The following is a 5,607-nucleotide window of genomic DNA, read 5'->3' as shown; positions in this document are numbered from 1 at the left end:
TTTCAGGACTGATTAAATTTTAAAATGTAGTTATAGAGTAAGTCTCTTGGCCTCACAGATATTACTCTGGGTTTCTCAATCTGAGAGTATGGTTTACTGGCATTGTCTCAGCACAGTAAACAAATCCTCATTCCATGAGGAACTTGGATAAGTAGTTTGAAAATAAAATACATGTGTGTTGTTGTTGTTTTTTAATAAAAGCAAGGAAGTCTGAATCTTATCCTAGGATAAAATACATTCTTCACCCCTAGTCCCTAAATCTTTAGAATATGTAAAAGAGTGCCTGGCATATATATAGTGTATTCTACATGCAGTTGGATATAAGAGGAAATCAGAAATTAATAATCTTCCTGTTAAGAAGTAAAAGTTTTTCAAACTTAAAAAAAAAAAAAGTGTAGAAATGTGATTTTCTGCACTCCTTTAAAAAAATAGGAGAACCAATATTCTTTTATTTTTATTTATTTATTCCTTCACTCACTTGCTAAATAATTGTCAAGTTCCTACTATGTTCAAGTGACTATGCTAGTTGCTATGAGGATCAAGTTCTTCTTTTAGGAAATTTAACCCTACCAGACTGCTGTACTGATTTTTTGGTAATTTCCGAATCTGCTGCTATACCGCTGTACCTAATTTTCGGTACTTTGCCTAGTATGTGAAAAAAAATGGGTCACAATCTAAAAATAACCAACCAATTGTGGTCAAACCTCATGGTTAGCCATTGCAAATGTCTGCCCCCATGTGTTTGAATTGACTTTGTGTGGTTTAAGGGGACAATTAGATACGGGGCCTCAGGTCTGGTAGGGTTAAAATTTAGTGGGACAGATTACATTTTTGCAATTGTTCTAATACGAATTGGGTAATAATAACTTTATCATATACTAGAGGCATGGTGCATGAAATTTGTGCATGGGGTGTGTGTCCCTCAGCCCAGCCTGGACCCTCTCCAATCTGGGACCCCTTGAGGGATGTCCAACTGCCCATTTAGGCCCATTCATGGTGGGATCGGGCCTAAACGGGCAGTCGGACATCCCTCTCACAATCCAGGACTGCTGGTTCCCAACCGCTTGCCTGCCTGCCTGCCTGATTGCCCCTAACTGCTTCTGCCTGCCAGCCTGATCAAAGCCTAACTGCTCCCCTGACAGCCCAATTGCCCCTAACTGCACTCCCCTGCAGGCCTGGTTCTCCCCAACTGCCCTTCCCTGAAGGCCTGGTCACCCCTAACTGCCCTCCCCTGCAGGCCTAGTCACCCCTAACTGCCCTCCTCTGCTGGCCTGGTCACCCCTAGCTGCCCTCCCTTATTGGCCTGATCGCCCACAACTGCCCTCCCCTGCAGGCCTGGTCACCCCCAACTTCCCTCCCCTGCAGGCCTAGTCACCCCTAACTGCCCTTCACTGCTGCCCTGATTGCCCACAACTTCCCTCCCTTGCTGGCTATCTTGTGGAGGCCATCTTGAGTCCACATGGGGGCAGCCATCTTTGACCATATGGGGGTGGCCATCTTGTGTGTTGGAGTGATGGTCAATTTGCATATTACTCTTTTATTAGATAGGAAGGATAATAATAATAAAAGTATAATATGCTAATTAGACCAGACATCCTTCTGGATGTCCTTCCAGATAACCTTCCAGATGAAGCTGGGGCTGCTGCCTGAGCCCTAGGAGCCCCTTGCATGAATTTCATGCATCGGGCCTCTAGTTGACTAATAATGCTTTATGTGTATTAGGCTATTTCTAATATGGGAGCAATACTATAATTTGTAAAATAGTTATTGTGAAAGCAATATTATTGTTTCACATATAATAATTTTCAACAGGGGGGTGAAGGCATGAGGTGGGGGGGTCGGGGGTAATGGGAGAATAAGCACACATATGTAACACCTTAATCAATAAAGTAATTAAAAAAATAATTTTCAGGTGCCTTTTTCACTATTGTTATCATTCTGACTAGAGAATGAAGTGAGGTCATGAGATAAATCTCATAAGATGAACTAACTAATGGTAGGCAGCTTCTAGAATGATTCCATTTTGGAATTATCACCTATGTATAATTGTCTCCTTTTAAGTGTGGGTTGGTTCTAGTGGTTTGAACAAGCTTCAAACCAAATCCCAGAGCAAAAATGATGGAATGTCACCTCTCTGAGATACAGTTACAAAAGGCTCCCAGCTTCATAATGCTCACAGGTTCTCTTAGTCTCTTCTTCCTCTTACTTGTCCCCCTAAAGAACTGCAATGTTATGAGATACCCTGTGGAGAAGCCCATGTGGCAAGAAACTGAGGTCAACTTCTGGCCAACAGCTGGACAGAAACTGAGGCCTTCAGCCTATGGGGACCTTCATGTCAACAAATATGTGTACGGACTTGGGAAAATAGAATCCGTCACAGTGAAGTCTGAGGATGCCTGCAATTCTGATGGACACCCTGACCACAACCTTGTGTGAGGCTCTGAGCCAGAGGGCAGAGTTGTGGCTGGATTCCTGATCCATAGAAGCCATCCTACCTAATAATAGACAAATATGCAAATTGACCATACCTCCAACACACCTACAAGCCACGCCCACAAGCCACACCCACCATCCAATCAGAGCGAGTATGCAAATTAACACAACCAAGATGGCTACAGCCACAGAGAGCAAGGTTTCCTAGGTAACAGAGGAAGCCAAGCTTTCCGCCTGCCCTTGCCAGGCCTAAGCCTCCACTCAAGCTACAAAGTTTCAATTATAGAAGGTAAACAAATTCAAACAAAAATGGCGGCAGAATGGAGCTTGAGAGAGCAGGCCAGGGTTGCAGGCAGCAACAGGGGAAGCAAAGCTTTCTGCACACCCTGGCCGGGCCCACCCGCTTAAGCTACAAAGTTTCTGTTATAACCCCAACAGAAATGGCTGCCAGCCTTGGAGGGAGCCCCAGGCTTGGCTCCACTCCAGGCTACAAAGTTTCAATTGTAGAAGGAGAATAAATTCCAGATACCAGTGCCTCCACTTGGGTTGCCAGGGGGCGTGGCCAGCCTGAAAACCACCACAGGCCCCTCACTCAGGCCGCCCCATGCCCCAAGGGAACCCCACCCTGATCAGGGGAGAAGGACCAGGCCTGCAAGGGAGGGCAGTTGGAGGTGATCAACCCTGCAGGAGAGGGCAGTTAGGGGTGACCAGGCCGGCAGAGGAGGGAAGTTGGGGGCAAACAGGCTGGCAGCGGAGTGGTTAGGGGGTGATCAGGCTGGCAGGCAGAAGTGGTTAGGGGCAATCAGAAAGGCAGGCAGGCGAGCAGTTGGGAGCCAGCAGTCCTGGATTGTGAGAGGGATGTCCGACTGCCCATTTAGGCTTGATCGCACCGGGATCGGGCCTAAATGGCAGTTGGACATCCCTCAAGGGGTCCCAGATTGGAGAGTGTACAGGCTGGGCTGAGGGACAACCCCTCTCCTTGCACGAATTTCGTGCACCGGGCCTCTAGTTAGGTAATAATGTTTGTTGTCTTCAGACACCATGTTTTGTAAACAGCAGTAAATAACTAAAACAAAGTATAAGCAATGCTGAGAGCAAGATTTTGCTAACAAGTTATAGTCTTTAGGGAAATCTTATATGCTAGGCACTAGGTTCATAAAAGTGGACAAAAAAGACAAAAAACTATGTTTGCCCACATGATGATCTGTTAACAAAATATCCAATAATTATGCAGATAATTAATTAAGTTGTGGTAAGATCAATGAACAATGTGCAGTGTACAGGGAGTTTTTAAAATAAGGGTTTCCCCTCTAGGCTGGGAAGTAAATGATGACTTCCCTCAAGAGAACATATAAAATGTGTAGGAGAGTGAAAACAGTGGTTGGGATAAGGAGCAGAAAACTCTCCTTATAGACTGGGGGGAGCATGTGTAAAGGCCCTGGGGCTAGAACCTAGTGTGACAAAGACTTTGCCATGTTGAGTTTCATAGAACATTAAGTACTTGGGATTGTTTCCTAAGAGCAATAATAATAAACTGAGGCTTAATAAAGGACACTAAATAATCATATTTGGAATTTTACAGAGATCACTTTAGTTACCTCATGGAGAAAGCATGGATGCTGGGATGCCAGTTAGGAAGCTGAGAAATAATGGTGGTTTCATCTCAGGTGGCTATTTTGGGGATAAAATGTACTCTATAGGATGTAATCAGGTGTGGCACTAAAACAGGAAATTACAAAATATCTAAATTTTTCAGAGATACAAAATATTTACTATACATAAATGTTATTTTGTTTAATCAATTAGAAGTACTTAATGATTACTTATAATATATCAAAATATTCTTTACATATGGGGAAACTTATGATTTTTATATTTCTATGTTCTTTTCAACTATTTCCTTTTTTTATTATGGCTACAGAGGCTGACACAATTGAAAAATCTACTTTTCACAACCATGTGAGGAACAGATAAGTACATGGTATATAAGAGCAGATAAATGTATCTTTCCCTTACCACCATTTTCTCCCAGAAGAATCAGAGTTCAAGCAATCAGTGATGTAAAATGATATAGTGCCAGACATATTGAGAAGTAAATTATTTCAATGGACACTGGAGAGAAAACCACCTCCTTTAATACAATAGGTTCCAGTCTAATCACTTGAAGGAAAACTTACTAGCTTAGTACCAAGAACAAGAGTGCATAGCATAGGGTATCCTGTATTATTCTGTTATACAAAATATTACAGTCAGATCAAATGATATCCAGATCACATCTTTGATGATGAAACCATATAGTAGCAGAACTGTTTTTCCTACTCTATTGTACACTAACAAGAGTCACTTACAGGAAATTAAGAGGAGTATATTTTACTCTGATATGGTACTTAGCTTATCATCTTATAGTCTATATCAAATAGATAAATAACAATTATGAATTTTCTCTAGTTAGGCCCTATGTTGTAAAGATCAACTTATGAAAAAGAAAATACTATAAGATGCAGAGTTTGTACTATGACTTTTATAAAGTATTTTTAAACGATCATATGCATTCATCCCTCTCCAATGTACTATTAAATTATTGGCTTTCTTACTGCACATATTTTTTTTTCTGTAGCAAGTTGTATAGAAGAATCACATTCAACCATGTCCTCTTATATGCTAAGAGGAAGCACCTAGAAATTTGACTTTATTTTGAGTTCGATACTACCTTCCATTCTAAATTCTGTGATTCTCTTAGTAAGAGCACATCTTGTTTTGCCAAGTGCTGGTGCTTTCCCAGGAGTCTAGTTCGCTGCCTTCATTTAATGATTATTGGCCATAATTGTTCAGGTTTCACTGATTAGCGTCTGTCACCTTGACAGCCGTTTTCACCTTACTCTGATAAAGGGCAAATACTGCCTCATCATCTTTGGGTTATTACACTTTGTTCATACTCAGTGATTATTGACTCTGTACGTGCAACTCAGATTTAAATAAAAGGCCACTTATACCATATTAGACAACCCAGGCTTTCATTTTATGAAGGTCATGCTTATGTCAGGAGCTGTTAAGCCGTCAACCTAGACTCCAAACATCTGTTCAGGGTTAGCATTAAATAGATCCCTAGATATCCACAGAAGAAATACAATGAAATTGTATATGAAACAAAAAGATTAGGATATGCTTACTATT

The sequence above is a fragment of the Eptesicus fuscus genome, chromosome 8 (genome assembly GCF_027574615.1).
Source record: "Eptesicus fuscus isolate TK198812 chromosome 8, DD_ASM_mEF_20220401, whole genome shotgun sequence".
In the NCBI taxonomy this organism is placed as follows: domain Eukaryota; kingdom Metazoa; phylum Chordata; class Mammalia; order Chiroptera; family Vespertilionidae; genus Eptesicus; species Eptesicus fuscus.
This window is presented reverse-complemented; position numbering follows the sequence as displayed.